Genomic DNA, 20,269 nt, shown 5'->3' with positions numbered 1-20,269 from the left:
CTCTGTGGAATGTTCTAGATTAAGTTACATTCAGAATATGACTGAATACAGTAAGTGATTCTAGACTAGATCCTGTACTAGAAGTAAAACAAATGCTCCAAAGGACGATATTAGGTTAATTGGTCAATTGAAATACAAATGGTAAATTAGGTTTGAAGTGTGCTGTGTTTATGTAAGAAAATATCCTTATTCTTGGGAAATACACACTGAAGTATTTGGGGGTAATAGGCCATTATATATGCAATGTACTTTTTAAAAAAAACTCAGAGGAAAAGTATGTGTGTTTGTGTGTGTGCACACATTTAGTACATACATCCATGAAGAGAGCAATTGATAAAGCACACAGGGTAAAAATATGACTAAAAGCTACACGTGTTTTCTTTGTAATAGTTTGATTCTTGCAACTTCCCTGCAAGTTTAAAGTTATTTCCAAACAAAATCCTTTAAAAAAAAAAAACAAAACCAAACAAACCTGCCCTTGGCAAGTCTTCTTCTGTCTCTGGGCATTCGGTCAACACATGTCTGAGAAACATCATAACTGAGGTGTGTTTATTTATTTATTTATTTATTTTGGCTCCAGCTAGAGAAACCCATAAAAAAGGAGAGTTTTTAAACTGGTGCTATTTTTAGAGGTTGTAGTAATGTGACTTGCAATAAAATGTATTCCTCAATAAATATAATTGCTCTATTGTCCAAAAAGCACAAGCAGTTTCTGTTTTCATAACAGTAACGGTGCAGTTGCACTGATAACGAGAAGACAAAATAATCGTCTCAGCAGGTGATACGTGTTGCTAGATTTGGAAAAGATTTTCAAACAACCAGAAGTGGGGGAGGGAGCGAGAGCTCTGCAGTACTCAAACATGGTCTCAGAATATAATTTTGATTCTCAATTCTTTTTGATAGAACAAAAAGCTCTTGTCAATATAACATAGTGGCTAAGAGCAATCAGACAGCCTCGTTCAAGTTCCAATTTGCTGCTTACTAGCTATGTGTCGTTGGGCAAGTTACTTAACCCCCGTGTCCCTCAGTTCCTTCGTTGTAAAACTGGGGATAATAATAGAACATATCTCAAAGAGTTGTGAGGAATAAATAAGTATATGTAATGTGCTTGGCACAGGAAAAGCATTAGAGAACTGTCTTTTGTTATTGTTGTTTACTTAGTAACAAACATGATGTTAAAATAGGTCATTTTATTATACCTCAAAATGAAGAGAATTCACAAGATCTCAAGATCTCAGAGCTGTTGATATTGATTTGCACACCAACTGGCTAAATTTACTAAGAATATTATTTACACCAACATAAAAACAATCAAGAGACCCACTTACTAGCACACTACTGCCTAGAAGTAGCATGGTACTTAGATTTGAGCAATGACAGTGTTAGTTTTGACTGTAATATTTCTAAGTTTTGACTAAAGATTTACTTTGTAATTTCTTAAAAAGTTGCTCTGGCTTACCTTTAAAAAATATTCCTTCTAAACTAAGTGGAACCTCTCTAAATACGGCTGCACATTAGAATCATCGGGAAGTTTTTAAACATCCCATTGCCAAGATTGTAACACATACCCACTTAGTCATAATCTATGGGTAATGGGTGAGACCCAGGCATTAGCAGTTTTCTTAAAACACCTCTGGTGATTTCAATGTGTGGCCAGTGTGAGAACCGTTGTGCCAAAGTCTTCCAAAGTTGGAAATTTGATGTAGGCTATTGTCATGTTGCTATCAATTAAAATGGAGTGAAAGGTAATCAAAGTCAGGAGTACCAAATGTCCCCAACGTGACACTAAGTAACAAGAGGTAGTGAAAATACTATGGTAAAATCAACTCAGATATAATCAAGTCTTTTGTTTGGGAAGCAACTGTCTACTTCTTATCTTTGTTATTTCCACAGAAGTTAACACAACTGGCCATTATCCATGACATATGGAAAAGTGAAGATTTCAAAATAGCAAAATGTGGAGCAACAGGGAAACAAAGCAATACAATCATGCCAACCCTCGCAAAATAGAAACTATTTTTCAGCATAATTTAGAAAATGAGTTCAAATTACTCAAAAAAATATAGTATGGGACTAATTTTCAAAATAGCATCTTGCACATTTTGCTGTCTATTGGGGAAATCAGTGATGGCATGCAAAATTTTCAGATCTCTGGCTTGGAATTCGGGCACTGTCCAAAATCCTCTCTTTAGTAACCAACTGCTGTGCAACAGTTCAAATCGGTCTGCTGGTGCAAGGTGAATATCTCAGCAACACCAAAGGATTGATGCCTCTATAGTTGAAGAGTTTTGAAAACTAGATCTGTGACAAGTCTTAGTTTCACATCCATTGAGACCAAATAATATTCCCTTGTTGGATTTTAAGATGGACATGAATTTTTGCACAATCTTGCATTTGGCATTAGAGTGCACTTATTCTTCATTTATAATTGCATTTTTTCAAATTATTAATGCATGCAAATTGCACTAAATAAGATAAGTAATGTAGAGTAAATTGATGATAGAGTTCAGATTTAGGATTTCCAAAATGAATCACTGCTGGCCTTTGATTTCCTTGATGTAATTTGGCATTTGGAGAATACTGCCTTCATTTAAAGCCAGCCAAACCTAAAAATTTAGATTTTTATTAAAACCTATCTGAGATCATACCACGCTTCATTCATCTCAATCCCATCTCTCTCAGCTAGACTGCAATCAAACACAAACAGGGACCAAACTTGAAAATTCCCTGAGCAAACAAAACCAATTTGTTCATCCAAACAAAGCTTAATTTAGTTTATTTTGCAAGACAAGTGAGGCTAACTTGACTTGGGTTGCTTATGCTTGTGCCTATGAAGATTATAAGCGAAACTTAAATTGTTCCCCAAAATTGATATGAAGTAACCACTAACCAAGTGCCTTTCATTTAAGAAAATTCTAATATTGTAACCAGTCACTGTGAAGAATAAATAATTACCACCTCCGTATTCTGTGAACTGCTTTATAACAATATGCCTCTGAGCATCATTCCATGTTTTTGTTTGAGTGCTCCCGATTTGCAAATTTCTTGCTGTATACACAATAAACTTTTACTAATTACTACAACAGTGATCCATTGGCTTTACTTTTTTCTGAACTTTTGACAGTTTAATGTTGAAGGTGACACACCATGTCCTAAACTTTGTGTTTATTAAAAGCTTGGTGTTCATTAAAAGCTTCCTGAGAAGTGCTAAGTCCCAGCAATTGTTAATTAAATTCCTGACCGATATGGGAAGATGCAGTGCATCTATTGCATAGTTCATGTGTTAGAGAGGGGATGGGAGCATAATAGCAAGAATCCCTCGAGGGTAGTGGGGACATATGGATTTGAACCCTGGCTTTGCCACTTGCAATTTCCTAATTTGTACAGTGGGGGCAGTAATGGCTGCTTCACACAGCTGATGTGGGAGGAAAAATATGCATATGAAAGCACTTTGTAAAGTATAATGCATTATTCATATGTAAAATATTATTATGTCTATTGTTACATGACACATGTAAATCCTTCTATTCAGCATTTACATTTTTGTTTTGGTGTGTGTGTGTGTGTGTGTGTGTGTGAAGTACTCCAAATAATTACTGAATATAGAACCTTTCCTATTTAGTAGGCTCCTAAATGATTAGATATTTAAAAAATTTGAATGAAGTCAAATATATTATAATCCTGATTCATGCCACTAGTAAAGGGAAACAGATCAGATAAGATGCTGTTAAATAGAATGTCATTCAGCATCTGAAGTCATGGGCTTGAATCCTGGTTCTATTGACCTGCATGGGGTGACCTTCAGTAGCTCATTTACATTGCAAACCTCCAGTTTCTCCCTCTTTAAAAGGAAGGGCTGATTTGGATGATCTTTAAGATTCCACTTCTTTTTTTTTTTTTTTAACTTTATTTATTTTGAGAGAGAGAGAGAGAGCATGAGTGGGGAGTAGGCAGAGAGAGTGGAAAAGAGGAAGAATCCCAAGCAGGCTCAGCACAGAGCCTAACACATGGCTTGAGCCCACAAACCATGAGATCATGACCTGAGCTGAAACCAAGAGCCTGAAGCTTAACCAATTGAGCCCCTCAGGTATCCTAAGATTCCACTTATTTCTAAATTTTATATCATCGTATCTAATAGGATTGGCTATTTAATATTGAAATAGCCTTATTATATACATGAGTTTTCTATTTTAATAGCTGCCTGCTTCCCAAACTTCTAGAAGTTCCATGTAGACAGAGATAAGCATTTACCTAGTTTCCCTTCTGCATCGCACACTGTTTCCCATCCAACAGATTCCTTGTCACCTTCAAGAGACATCAATCCCATGCAAACTTCTCTGACCTGCCTCCAAGGAGAATTTGATAATTCCTTCCACTGTGTTTCCACTGCAATATAGCCATGTATTTAAACCTCTAATTCTGATTGAAAGGTCAAGTGAAGAAATTTGAATTTTTTACTTTATTTTAAAAAAATTTTTAAATGATACTGTTTTTAATTTTTTTTTAACATTTATTTAGTTTTGAGAGATACAGAGACAGAGTGAGAGCTGGGGAATGGCAGAGAGAGAGGGAGACACAGTCCGAAGCAGGCTTCAGACACTGAAGTGTCAACACAGAGCCCGACACAGGACTCGAACTCAGGAACCGTGAGATCATGACCTGAGCCAAAGTCAGACGCTTAACCGACTGAGCCACCCAGACGCCCCTCGAAATTTGAGTTTTTTAATTAAAAAAAATGTTCAGCCCACAGTGTTTGAGTCCTAGAAGAGGCTTTATAAATGTTTGCTGAATAAATGGGGGCACGAATGAGTAGCAAGCATTTCACAATTCGGACCACAGTGTCCTGTACATGCAGGCTCCATCCATTCTGAGTTTGAAAACAGATGGCTAGGTTTCACACAGTTTAGATAAGGTGAGTTTTTTTAGTCAGAGTTTCACAGACAAAGAAAAACAATGAGATGCCATTATAATATGCCGTCACATCGAACTTTCCCTTCTTTCCTCTTGAAATGGTTCGGTCTGGAATGTTAAACTATAAACAGGAAATCTGTCTGCTTCTCTGTTGTCTGATAAGTCACATGCATAACCTAGGGATGGCTAAATACTTGATTTAACAGGATTCCTGTTAAATTCTTGGTTCCACAGGACAGCCGAGGGATTTTCTTATTTAGAAATCATGAAAGACAGGTGAGTCCATGAATTAGTAATATGATTAAAATTTATTTCTCTTGTAACATGGAATATAGATTAGATCTACCATTTCCAACTGCACATATTGTATTTTCCTTGTATAGAATTCATGTTGATTTTAGATTTTTGAATTACTGATGTGAGCGCACATTTGGGTGGAGAGGACACAGGGACTACTCAGAAAAGCACAGAAGGAAACTCTTTCAGTTCTCTGTGTATTTGTGAACTGTATTTATAACCCACTGAATATAGAATTCCTGCAGGATTCATCAGAGATCTATACAGTCTTCCTGCTGATTTATATCTGTTTTGCTGATTCAGCTGGTAGATGTGTGAGATCACTTGTAGACCATTCTACAGTCAGCAAATGTCTAAATTGAAGCATCTGTTCCTCGTTTTAGTCAAAACTCTCTGGTTATCGGTAGGCAGTGAGTGAGAAATGGAGAGAAGGTGTTTGAAATAACTCCTAGGTAAACACTGAAGTAACTCCCACGTGAACAGGAAGAAACATAAATCTCTTCTGGTAAAGGAGGCTCTCCTCCCTGGGGAAAGTAGAAAGAAGGCAATATGCAATATTCAATTAGGTTTGTCATTATTTGCAGCATTTACTCCAGGAAGTACAAGTATGGTTCATAAACCACAAAAACACCGAATAATTCTACCCACCCTGATTTCTTGATCTCCGTGAATACAGTGAAAAAAAAAATACATTATTTTTACACAGTAATAGTTAACAACATGATAGACACCACTTTATTATTATTTTTTTAATATGAAATTTATTGTCAAATTGGTTTCCATACAACACCTGGTGCTCATGCCAATAGGTGCCCTCCTCAATACCCATCACCCACCTTCACCTCCCTCCCACCCCCCATCAGCCCTCGGTTTGTTCTCAGTTTTTAAGAGTCTCTTATGTTTTGGCTCCGTCCCTCTCTAACCTCTTTTTTTTTTCCTTCCCCTCCCCCATGGTCTTCTGTTAAGTTTCTCAGGATCCACATAAGAGTGAAACCATATGGTATCTGTCTTTCTCTGTATGGCTTATTTCACTTAGCATAACACTCTCCAGTTCCATCCACGTTGCTACAAAAGGCCATATTTCATTCTTTCTCATTGCCACGTAGTACTCCATTGTGTATATAAACCACGATTTCTTTATCCATTCGTCAGTTGATGGACATTTAGGCTCTTTCCATAATTTGGCTATTGTTGAAAGTGCTGCTATAAACATTGGGGTACAAGTGCCCCTATGCATCAGCACTCCTGTATCCCTTGGGTAAATTCCTAGCAGTGCTATTGCTGGGTCATAGGGTAGGTCTATTTTTAATTTTGGGGGGAACCTCCACACTGTTTTCCACAGTGGTTGCACCAGTTTGCATTCCCACCAACAGTGCAAGAGGGTTCCCGTTTCTCCACATCCTCGCCAGCATCTATAGTCTCCTGATTTGTTCATTTTGGCCACTCTCACTGGCATGAGGTGGTATCTGAGTGTGGTTTTGATTTGTATTTCCCTGATGAGGAGCGACGTTGAGCATCTTCTCACGTGCCTGTTGGCCATCTGGATGTCTTCATTAGAGAAGCATAGACACCACTTTAAACAGGCACTCTGTTCAGCAAATCCCAGTCAAATTCAATGGGCAGTCATTCATTCATTCAACAAACATCACTGCTAAAGAAAGATAAATAAGAAAAGACCCTGCCTTCAAGTAGCTATGTAACTCCTCAGTGAGTAGGACGATTGGATGTGAGGGGAGGACAGAAACATGTGGAATGAGGTTACCTGAGAACCCAGAACAGAATTTTGATGAGTTTCATGTTGTTCTTTGAAGATAGGTTTAAGGAAGGTACTTGATAGGATCTTCTTAAGCATAAACATTGAACAGTCCTGTGTTATGCCATCCACTCTCCTTGTTTAAGAATTTTACCTGAAGGGCTAAGGAGACTCATTAGAGATTATATCACTGGGCATTCATAAAACCTCGTAAATCTACATTTTCCTTACAACTGCTGAGTGGCTCAGGAGGGCTTAATAAATGAGGCGAATTGTCTGCCTGGCTCTCTTCAGAGACCAGGATGTCCAAGGATCTTCATGCTCGGGATTGTCTCTTACTTGCTTTGATGGCAGTTTCATCACTAATCATCACCAAACAGATCTGGCAAGGTCAGGGATATATAAGTACATGGGAAAGCTTCCTGTGGTAAAAGAAGGTTATCTGGCAGTCCCCATTTTTTGGTAAAACAGGAACTCTGATGACACTCAGTATGGGTCTTTTCTGTTTTTACCAAATTACATTGGTCTGAGAAGCTACTTAAGTACAAATTCAGAGTGACAGCAAAGTCACTGGCACCCAGAGTAAGATGAAACATTGAAAGGGAGAGGCCATCTCAGCAAGCAAACAAAGTTGGCAAGGATCCCATAATGCACTTTGGAGGCATAAGGCAATTCTTTAGGTTTTGTGCAGTGAAGAACAGAGATAGCTAAAAAACTACAAAAGTATACTTGGTAAAGACTCAGTACTTCGCCTGTGAACAATTATGGATTAAAAGAATGAGAATTCATTACTCTTTTTAAAAATCCCTATAGATGGAAGTGATCAATCCAGAGCAATAAAAGCCTAATGTTGAACTTGAAGTGGGTTTGGGTACCAGTAACAACTACAGGTTTGGATATAGGCTGCACAACTGCACAGATCTGCCCTTTAGCCACACTTAGCTAAGAGCCTGAAGAAATCCTTTGAAAGGAAATAGAAAATAAATGATAGTTCCAAATTATTGAGTATTTCTATTTTCTTGTACTCTGCATATTGATGATCTAAAAAACTCTACAATAGTATAGAACTAAGTTAGAGTTCTCATTCTATACTTAAGATTCACCCAATAAAATTAGTTCTCTGATTTTCTTTTTCCTTTAAATATAAAATAGTGAGCTAAAGGATGCCACCAGTTATTGGTATAAATAAACATTTCACTATATGTTCCTCTATAGGTAATTTTAACCAAGATTCTGCTGATCTAAGTGGAGTGACTAGGTAAGCGGCAAACTTTAGAGAACAGCGCCTCAACAAGGTTCGTGCCTGTGTAGCTTTATTACAAGTCACAACGGCACTTTTCCAGTGGCGGTTATTTTAGTAGCTAACAAAGATATCAAGATATCATTGGATGGCAAATAAGAAAAGTGAAATAGTTATACATTTGAATTGGGTCAGCAAGAGCTTATATCATAAGCCTATTCCTTTATAGAATTCTAACAATATTTCAAGACTCTCACCATCTGCTCTTTATTTGGAATAGTTATTTTCTTCTTGACTTTTCCACCCCTTTGAGAGCCAATTTTCACAAATAGCTGTAAATCAGGGGAATCAACCTCAGTAACATGGAAAATTATTCTGAACAATGCATAATATCATGGCAGGCTACCAAATCACTGTGAAAATGTTAGAAGGAAGTCATTTGGTTCTAAATGTGAATGACAAGGATGTTAGTTTACGAATGTCCAATCAAGACATATTATACTAGGGTCCCAAGAGAATACTCTTTAAATACAGCTAAGGTCACAGGAGCTAATGATCTTATCATCATTGGATCAGTTCCCAGTTGGCAGAATACAGACTGTTTCTTTTACAAATTGAATTTTCCTGGAGTCTTACCATGTAAGTACAAGATTCTGAGCAGGGCTGGCCTGTTCTGAGTTAGGCCACAATTTCTTCCATTATCTCTTGCACTAGATTTACTTCCCGAGAAATATGCTTGGTTAAGAACAACAAGTCACGTTCAAAAACTTAACCGTATTAGTAGAAAGATTTCTTAACATGTTACTCTTATACTAACACCAGTATAGTACCAAGAGGAAGGGGCAACAGACAAGAAGGCTCTGTCTTCATCACTTCCTTTACTTGTGTTACCTTCTCCCTTTACCTAATGCTCTTTGATCTGCTGATACTTAATGTACAGTCTAGCGACCACCAGTATGAGCATCCTTTGGGAGACTGAAGGAACGCAGAATCTTGGGTTCCATTCAGATCTGTGGATTCGAATCTGCATTTGACAAGATCGTCCATGGGATTCTTGTGTACGTTAAAGTATATAGGACATTCTCCTAAAGACATACTTTGTTATGTTGACAGGGAAACAAGACATTGATCTCTTTTCATATTTTCATTTCTATCATCTCCACTGTTATCCAAAAAATTCACAATCTAGAATCAACCCTCTTCACCAAAGCCAAAATAAGATGACTAAGAAATAGCCAACATTTGTTTAACCCTTTACAATTTACAAAATACTTTTCATCATCAAATCCACTTGATGTTCGCAGTATCTTTGAGAGGTGGGCAAATGTTATAATTCTCACTTCACAAATTAGACAATTATGGCTGATCGGTGTTAAGTGACATCTTCCAAATTATACACAACTAATTTTCTGACTCCAAGTTTAGTGCGCCTTTTGCTACTGCACCATGATGATCGGACAGAAGATCTCAAAACAGAATGGCAGGGGAGAAGAATAAATTTAGGACCTAAAATAGAGGTAGAAATTACTGGGAAAAGTTGCTGGAAAACTGATTATGTAATTTGTAGCCACCTTAAGATTTCACCCCCAATGACCGGGATATACAAAAAAATCTACTACATTTTTAAAAGATATTCAGCCTCTTCCTGATTAGGAGCTAAACATAATCATAAGCAAGGGAAGGCAGGAAAGCAAGTGGGGCTGTGCAAGCGTTTCCCTGCTAGCGATTCTCACAAGCACATCAGCAGGAACCAGTTGCAAGGCAGCTCACCGGCTGTAGTCCCAATACTTCGGTCCCCCCGGGGAAGTGTTTGGCACCCCTTTTCACCTAGTCTGCATACTTGCATCAGTCAAACAGATAGCATATGACCATCATGGTTTTTGTAGATACTTCCTTTCAGACAAAAGCCACATTTGCTTTATTTATACATTTCTGCATTTCCTTTATTTTTGCATTTATGCATTTGTCTGACTTTTCCCATGCTTATATACCATGCTTCCGAAGTCAACTTCTTTTTTTTTTTTTTTTTTTTTTTTTTTGGATTTCCTCGTTAGGAAAAGACAGGCAAGTTTTTTCCAAGAAAAGCTTCTCTGCCAAACCCACTGCCAGTCCTGGTCACCGATCTTCATGCGCTCACAGCAGGAGCCCCACCATAGGCAGCTGCAGGAAAAGTCGAATGCCTTCCCCCATGAGCCATGGCCTCTGTGCCCTGGGGTTTGGTATGTACATCTTGGGCAGATCATCCATTAAAAGACAAAAGAATTAGAACATCTTTGAAGAAACAAATTTTATCACCAAATCTCTATAGGTTTTCCTTTTGAGAGTTTCAGGGTGAACGACGATTTGGCAATTAAGGAAGTTACTGAGTAAATTTGGGAATGCAAACCTTCTTGAAACAATTTTCAAAATGTTTTCTCCAATATTTAAAGCAAGGGTCAGCACACAAACGGGGTGGTCAAGATTCCAAATCATATCTCCAGCATCTGTTCTGTAAGTGAGGGGATGCATTGAAAGCACGGAAGGGCTGAGTCCACAGCAATGTGCTCAACTCGATGGGATTTCCCGATATAGATGTGCACACTCCCTGGAGATTCAAGCTGGACAAGAGCCCTATACTCAAGATGGAGAAAACAATTTTGCTGTAAGTCTAGAACTAGGAATGGATAATTCTTCCAATCACAAAGTAAACACATTCCCAGCTAAATATGGGCACGACAGCATGTCGATAAAATTCAAGTGAGATCTGTTTTTGGAGCACACAATTAAAAACTGGCAACAGCCGGGAGTTCCCAAATAAGCTTAAAATTAATCATATTCTGGTATTTTTACTCCTTTCATTTCAGTAATTTGTTCTATTCATTTCTGAAATGCTTCATTCTAGGGGCTTCTACTTGTATATATTCTCTCCTGGCCATCAAACTTTAATACTTACTGGTTTATTTTTAAACTCTATTATTTAACTTATAAAAAGAAATAATAGAAGCTACAATGAACATGAAGCAGTGTGGGTAAAAATTCTTACCATAGATACTATTCAGAGAATCATGCTGCAAACAAATATATTGGCTCTAATTATTAGCCTTGCCATTTATGCTGAACATGAAAACATATTTTCTGTACCCCATCTCTGTTCTCTCTGTCTGAAATTTTCTTCTCTCTCCTCTTTCCAAGTTTGGTGTCTTCTCCTCTTGGTCTCTGCTTTAATGTTATCTTCTTAAAGAGGTCTTCCTCAACTACCTTACCTAGGGTAGTGCCCTCTGTTACTTATCAGAATATACGATTTACTTATTTTATAGTATCTATCATTATCTATTATCACATGCTGTGTTTGTTTATTGCCTGTCTCTCCTAGCAGCATGCAAAGTCTGGAGGGCAGGAATCTTTCTGTCTTTATTATCCTTGTATATTCATCTTCTAGTCTAGAACAAAGTAGCTGCTTAGTAAATATATGTTGAATGAATGAATGGACATTTGACTTTTCCTTATTTATTTAGTCCTAATATCAAGTCTTAAAGATTTCCTGGTTTCACTTTCTTTATTATTCTTTAAACTAAACCCCAGATTTTCAACATTTTTTTTAAATCTACACATACACATTATCATACAACATGGCTATTATAGCCTGAGAAGTAGTTTCTGAATTTGAGAAATAAATAATCCCCTTGATTCTGAAACCTAAATTTAAAAAAGAAACAGCCATCTATCTCCAAGGGATAAGAGTGTTGATGAAGAAGAAAACATTCACTTTTTTTAAAAGTTCTGTTAACTCCATAGTTGAGTTGGTTTTAAAGAATATTTCACTTATTTTTAGACTCTGATTTAAGTTTCATCAGGTCAACAGATATTTCTTGATCCTTCCTGTAGTTAACTTGATTGCCCCATTTTGCAATTATGGAAGTTTAGACACAGCCTAGGCGATTCCTCAGACGGAATGAGGAATAACTCTAATTCACAATGTACACACACAGACAAGGGGGAATTTATAAAATACTGTGGGTATCAGATTTGCATAAAGCTTTTGCCTCTCATCTTGTCCACTAAGGAGACAGAGACTATTCCTCTTCCTCCAGTATGTACGATTTTCTTTATATTTCTAGTTTGGGCACTTGACGTCCAAGGACAAAGGGGACATTTGCTGGCTTCTGTCTTCACATGAGCGTTGGCCAATGGGATGGGAGTGAGTCTAGCCCACCTTCTCTAAAGGAGGGACGTCATTAAAAGAAAGGGTGTGTCTTCCCTTTCCTTTTAACTCTTTCCTGTTGTCTGGAATGCGGACTTGGCAGTGAGTCATTTTATACCATAGGGATGAGGGCGAGATCTTACAGATAAAGGAGCCAGGACATGAAGGAACCCAGCTCCATTGCTGACTTTGTGGAGAAAGCTGCCATGTGGCTTAGACTTTAGCATTAAGTTAATGTTAAATGTGCATCTTATTACAGCTGCCAAATCAACATTCCAAGTAATATGTCTGCATAGGATTCTCTTATATATCTTTTCCAAAATTTTAAATAAAAGAATTTACTTGATTTTAAATTCAAATAGCTTCTCCTCCCGCCCCCACCCCCCCACCCCACAAAGCCTCTATTCTGCCTGGAATTTTCTGGGTGTTTCCAAAAATACAGAATAACTGAATACACCTTGGAATGAGAGATATCTCCAATGCAGTCATGGAGTTACTTTATAAGTACTGGAAAATGGTCGAAGACAGCATTCTAAGATAGATTGGGCTTCATTATGAGATGTTTTAAATGTTGAGGGCAACTCTTCATTAAGGGAAAATTCTTTTCTCCCAAAGAAGGTTGAGAAAAATATTGAGACAAGTATTTGAAACATGGCTTCTGTGTTCTAGAATATGCTGGGATACAGAGAATTCTAAGCTTTTTTGTGTGTGTGTGTGTGATCAAAACTAAGTTTCAGAACACAGAAGTATATGGAGATTTTTAAAAGTTAAACCTTTGCAGAAAGCTCTGGAGGAGCAGGGGAAAATGCTCACATATTATCTGTTGCAAGGATATCTTCAAATCAATATACTGTGAGAACCTTTCTTTCTCTACAACTTAGAAGTAATGTGCCTATAGATATTATCATATTCTTCAGAAATTGATGATTTCTGAACCCACAAGCTAATGTAGTTTTGGTACTTACTATGGACTAAGTGCTTTGCATGTAGTAACATGTTTATTTATCAGGAAACTGAGGCACAGAGAGACTAAATAATTGCCCCAGGTTCTAAAGCTGAAAGGCTGCAGAGCCAGGCTATCAAAGATGACTCTAGAACTTCTAGTCTGGAACACTAAATTTCTGTCAGATATAATCATAAGTCAGGAACTTGTTAGATTTCTGTAATTTGAAGATTCCAAAATGGTCACAGCTATGGCCATATGGACATCAAGCACTCTATCATAGCCAGTCCCTCCTTTCCCCAAATTCTGAGGCTGTATTTTATCCTACTGAGAGTGATTACTGCATTACTCTGTTTACAAGTTTGTGGGGACACATTTTGGGGAGAAATTTTCTGTTTTTACCTACAATCCAGTAACTGTTACTATCTGCGTGTTATATCACAGAATGTGACATTTATTTTCCCTCATTTCCTGCTCATGTCCATTCACCTGCAACACAGGACAAAGGGAAGACAGAACTGGAGAGTATTCCTGCCTACACATTGTACCAGCCATCTTTGGCTTCAAAAATATGGGTTTAGAAACTTTTGTACAATGAAGGTACAGTGTTTTCCAGGTTGAACATCAATCAGTGTGTTTAAAATGCCTCACACCACTGCCAAACAAAAATGCCTCTGTTCGGGGCACCTGGGTGGCTCAGTCGGTAAGCGTCCGACTTCAGCCCAGGTCATGATCTTGCGGTTTGTGAGTTCAAGCCCCGCGTTGGGCTCTGTGCTGACAGTTCAGAGCCCGGAGCCTGCTTCAGATTCTGTGTTTCCTTCTCTCTCTGCCCCTCCCCTGCTCATGCTCTGTCTCTCTCTGTCTCAAAAATAAATAAAACATTAAAAAGAAAAACAAAAACAAAAAACCAAAAATGTCTCTGTTCGTGAGTGCTGGCTCAACAATCTCTTCAGAACTTTCGGGAAATGGAGGTGAGTGGAAAATTAGCTGCTGACAAATTCACTGCTGTCAATGCTAGCCGACACACTGGACGTGAACCAGCTGAACGTGTTGTGACTTTTCTAGCCCTGACTTCAGGCTTCACTGGAATTGACTACATTTGTCCAAGAGAAACCATGGCACAAAAGAAGTAAGCTGGGAGGTATGGGCTGAATGCAAACAGAGTTAGTATATTTTCTATGAGAATCATGATTAGCTACCTACATTTATTCAGGTGCTGAAACTTACACAGCCTTTACGGATCCAGGAATATTTCTTTAAATGTTAAATTGTTTAATGCATGCATAATGATTATCATTCTGTGGTGTAGGCTTATCACCCAAAGATTTCTTGGAACCATAGTCCAAACAATATAATAATGTAATTTTATGACTAGAAGGGACCACCTTATGATAGCCATCAATGCTTTTCATCAAATATTTGAGAGTTTCCCTGTCTGGTCACACAAGTCCCTTTGCTTGGTATATGTGACTTTTTCTTGCCATGGGGTTCTGAATAGAAAGAAACATGTGGCACTCTCAGGCTGTGTATTTAATTGCTGGTGTGAAAACCTCCAGAGTTCTCTTTGCTCATTGGTGCAGCCACGACCAAGTGTTTGGCACAATGGTTACATTTTGTTGAAACTGGATCCTTGAAGGCTGCAATGAGTCAACAGGCAACCAGCACTTAATGGAATATGCCCTGAGTGAGAAATAACCCTTTGTTGTTTTATAGCCATTAATTTTTTGGGTTGCTTATTCACTATCACAGCATAATTCATATTAATCTGATGGATATAGAGATTAGTATATATAATGAGGGTAGCGTGCCACACTAAAATATGTAGCATTGGTTTTAGGACCAGGAAGTGTTTCATAAGGAAACTATTAGCGGAGGCCTAAGGGATGGCATTCTGTGTTTTTCAGTGGCAACACATTTAGTAAATTCTTACTTGAATTAAACTGAAAGCATATGATATACTTCAATAAACTTGGGAAGAAGTTTGAAAACTCAACATCCAAAAAACAAATAGTCCAGTGAAGAAGTGTGCAGAAGACATGAATAGACACTTTTCCAAAGAAGACATCCAGATGGCTAACATAAACATGAAAAATTGCTCAACATCACTCATCATCAGAGAAACACAAATCAAAACCACAATGAGATACCACCAAACACCGGTCAGAATGGCTAAAATTAACAACTCAGGTAACAACAGATGTTGGCGAGCATGTAGAGAAAGGGGAACACTTGCACTGTTGGTGGGAATGCAAACTGGTGCAGCCACTTTGGAAAACAGTATGGAGGTTCCTCAAAAAATTAAAAATAGATCTACCCTATGACCCAGCAACTGCACTACTAGGTATTTATCCAAAGGATACAAAAATGCTGATTCTAAGGGGCACATGCACCCCAATATTTATAGCAGTGCTTGCAACAAGAGCCAAATCATGGAAAGAGCCCAAATGTCCATTGATTGATGAATGGATAAAGAAGATGTGATATATATGCACAATGGAATATTATTTGGCAATAAAAAAGAATGAAATCATGCCATTTGCAACAATGTGGATGGAACTAGAGTATATTATGCTAAGTGAAATAAGTTAGAGAAAAATAAATATCATATGATTTCACTCATATGTGGAATTTAAGAAACACAGTAGAGGAACATAGAGGAAGGGAAGGGAAGGAAACATAAGATAAAAACAGAGAGGGAGGCAAACCATAAGAGAGTCTTAAATACACAGAACAAACTGAGGGTTGCTGGAGGGGTATTGGGTGGGAGGAAAGGCTAAATGGGTGATGGGTATTAAAGAGGGCACCTGGGATGAGCACTGGGTGTTATATGTAAGTGACGAATCACTAAATTCTACTTTGGAAATCATTATTACACTATATGTTAACTAACTTAGATTTAAATAAAATTTAAAAATTAAAAAAAATAGAAAACTGAATGCTAGTATTATGTACTGGTTGCTTTGGGTAGCATTTAATGAAGTACTAAGTCTATTTGCCACGTGGTTGACTACCCAGTCCCAAGATCTCCTGCTAATCCATGAGAGACATGTGAACACCTTTGCTCTTCCTACACAATTGAAATTTGGGGCATGTTTGTTAACTCTGCAAAACCGAGCCTATTCTGACAGAAATGTAGTCCAATTAGCCTCATTTTACAGGTGAAAAAGCTGAAAGAGATATTGGTGAATACCTCAATAATTTCTAAGTCATTAAAGGTAAGGCTGACACAAGCCGGTGTGTTTTGTCACTGTGAACCAGTGTGCGGCCTTTTGGGCACCAAACAGGATATTCTCCAAGCAGATCTTTCTCCTTTAACCCCTGTCAGAGCTTGTGCAAAAATGGAGTAAATGCCCTTTGACTCAAGAAGACTCTCTGGAGGAGATGCAGAACTTGCTCAAGAAGACAAAACCAGCGGGTCATAGTCCACTATTTTAGTTCAAGGAGAAAGGAGATGAAACAGAAACCCCTGCAACACACACAGGAAATGCACCCTCATTAATTCTTCAGAAACGAACATCTGCAAAAGCAGGAAGAAATCTGTACTAATCTGGACTATCTATATGACTTCCAAAATCAACACTGAAGGGTGGAGGCTTTACGTACAAGAATCAAGTAAACACTCAAAAATTAAATAAAAATCTTGTACTCGGCAAGCAGCATTTCAGACTTTGCTGGGTGTTTCAAAGTACTTGTGTCTCACCATGTTTTCATGTCTTACCTCCTATGGAGTAAAACCACCACAGAAGTTTGAGGTCAGACGGGCAGGAATGTTTGACAGAGCTCAGCCTGCCCTGATTTGTGGATTAGAATAATGGCAGTCTTTCCAGGAGATCAAAGTCAGTTTTGAGGGGATGTCTGCTGGTTTCTCACACAAAATGTATGCTCCCCGTGGGAATGGTTAACCAAGTCTTCACTGGAACATGGTGCTATCATTCCACATGTAGAGAAATTCTTTATCTCATCAGAATGACAAGTAATTGTCAAGTTAGCAGTGAGTTGTTTAATCCAAACAGATGTGTCCTCACTGGAACCAGGAAACTAATTGAAAACTGAGCCCTCAGTATTTTCAGATTCTAATTTTTCTCACCAAGATGAGAGAAACTTATACTCCTTGAGAGTTACTGTGAAAGAATGGGATTGAAAAAATATCTGAGGGTCACCTGGGTGGCTCAGTCAGTTAAGCCTCCAACTCTTGATTTTGGCTCAGGTCATGATCTCATGGGTCGAAGGATCGAGTCCTGCTTTGGGCTCCAAGTTGAGCATAGAATCTGCCTGTGATTCCCTCTCTCCACTCTCTCTCTCTCTCTTACCTTCCACCCCCTCTCTCTTAAAATAAAGAAATAAACATTTTTTAAAAAAGAAAGCATACCTGAAGTTGACAAAAAATCAGGACCTCATAATGAAATGATTGTGACTTTAACTTTCGCACTCTCTTCAGCTTCCCTCTAACCACAGAGAACTGTGAATGAATGAATGCAGAGATTCTTATCCTCAGTTTTCATTTTCATGCAATTTCTTACAAAATATGACAGATTATCGTCAGGCTCTGACAGGGCATCAGCATGTTAACAAGCACTTCCAACAGTAAAATGCAACACGCAGCCAAGGAGAAAGAAGGCAACCTTCTTTCTGCATCAGGTAAGCCTCATCTTCTTGTCCCTTTAACTTTAGAAATACCCCCCCACTCCTTCTACTTCCCCTTGGAAGCATTTTGTATCTTTTTCATTGAATTCACTCCTCGTTTCCCTGTACACATAGAGCATGATTTCTGTGTTTTCCCTAGAGCCTGTTTTAGTTTTTGAGGTTGGTTCCTGTTGCTGATTGTAAATATGCCAGGATAGACACATTAGTTTTTAAACAAAAAGTATTTTTTTAAAATAATTTGTGTTTTCAGTTAGAAAAGCTTCCTTTTGAATCTTCAGCAGTTCCTTTCATGAAGTCCTGGGCAGATTCAACATTGACATAATCCTGAACCAAGTTCAAATCACCAAACTGTAGAAATGGACAGAAGTGTACTTTGAAAATTCTTTTTCTCATGATCACCCTGCCACCGTTTGTCACTCAGTACTCCAAATGAAATAATGTTGCACCAAGAACTTCACAAAGTGCTCCCAGTTAGGTAGCATTAAATAGAAGCCACGGAGAAAATAAAAATAAATATCCTTTTCCTTGATACACGAATTCCCCAATGTAAGAATGATCAGACTGATTTTATTTAACTTCTACACAGGGAAGTTGAGCTCTTCTTCCCATAATTATTTAAACCAGGAATTGGCAAACTCAGAACTGTGAGACAAATCTAGCCAACTGCCTGTTTTTGCTGGTCCCACAAGCCAAGAAGAGCTTCTATACTTTTAAATTGTTTTTAAGAATCAAAAGAAGAAGAATGTTTTGTGACTCAACTCAGAAAATTATATAAAATTAAAATATTAGTGTTCATAAATGAAGTTTTATTGGAACACAGCCACGCCCAATCATTTTCTTGTCGCGTATGATTATTTTCATCCCACAATGGCAGAGGTGAAGAACTGCAGCAAAGACCATATGGCACAAAGGGTTGAAAATATTTACTAACTGGCCTTTTATAGAAAAAATTTGCCCCCACCCGATTTAGACTACCTAATTTCACTATTAAATAATAAAAGAGGTTATGAGGTCTGGAGAACACATAAGATTTTGTTTTGAAACCCGAAAAAAAAAAAAAAAGGAAAACATGTACAACAAAGATTTGACTATTTCTCAGTAGGGAAAAAGAAAGCTAAAATTATGAAAGGAACAAGGGATTTGGAATCAGAAGCCCAAGAGTGAACCCAAGTTTCTCTACACACTGATGGTTGACCAATCACTTTATCTTTCTTTCATTCATCTATTCAGAAATTTGTGGAGTGCTTACTTTGTGCCAGGCACAGTGAAGACACAACGAAAACAACTGCAAACAAAATATAGACACTGTCCTAAAAATGCCTAAGTCTTGTTGCAAGGGTTAAATCCAATAACGCGGTTGAAAGAACTCTGTAAAATTTAAAGCACTACCTATAATTATTCATATATTTGAAGCTGCAAGTATGTAGTTTTCTCTTAGGTATGACCCTGATCATGCAAAGCTTAGAAGACCTTTAGAAACTATCTGCTGCTTTTTACTAGACAAGAGGCATTTTATTCGACTCTTGAAGCTTTACTAACTTTATCTTAATGTCATCTCAGCGATGCAATCCCTGTTCTTTAATAACGTGTTACTTTTTTAGCATCTATTCATTCTGTACATAAGGTACAATTTGAGGGCCAAACACAGTAACAATAGTGGTCATAATTGGCTCCTTGCTTATCTTTTGATAGGCCTACCTGTGGCTTTTCTTTAAAAGAAAAATTATCGGGAAAACACATTTATCTTGGGAAAATAAATAGTTAAGGTATTTTGCCATTTAAGCATAGTGCACATCATCATCATCATGCAGTAACTGCTGAGTAAACACTTTTATCTACTCAGTATTTAGGTATTTAAGTTTTTGATAGAAGGGGTTGGAAAAAACTAAGCTATATTTTCTGATTAAGACATGTTTGTTAAATACTAGTGTTAAAAATATCCATTCGGCATTATTTTTTAATTTTTTTTAATGTTTATTTACTTTTGAGAGAGAGAGTGTGTGAGCGGGTGGGGGGGGGGGGGAAGGACGGGAGAGAGAGGGAGACACAGAATCTGAAGCAGGCTCCAGGCTCTGAGCTGTCAGCACAGAGCCCGATGCAGGGCTCGAACTCAAAAACTGTGAGATCATGACCTGAGCTGAAGTCGGTCGCTCAGCCGACTGAACCACCCAGGTGCCCCGATAAAGAGATGTTTATTAAATACTACTGTTAAAAATATCCATTCAGCATTAATGATGCTTTTAATAAATGAATAAAAAATATCATTATGGTGAAATGTTCAAAATACTATTTTTAATTCTT

Source organism: Panthera tigris, chromosome F2, assembly GCF_018350195.1.
Source record: "Panthera tigris isolate Pti1 chromosome F2, P.tigris_Pti1_mat1.1, whole genome shotgun sequence".
Classification (NCBI taxonomy): domain Eukaryota; kingdom Metazoa; phylum Chordata; class Mammalia; order Carnivora; family Felidae; genus Panthera; species Panthera tigris.
Note: the sequence above shows the minus strand (reverse complement) of the source record.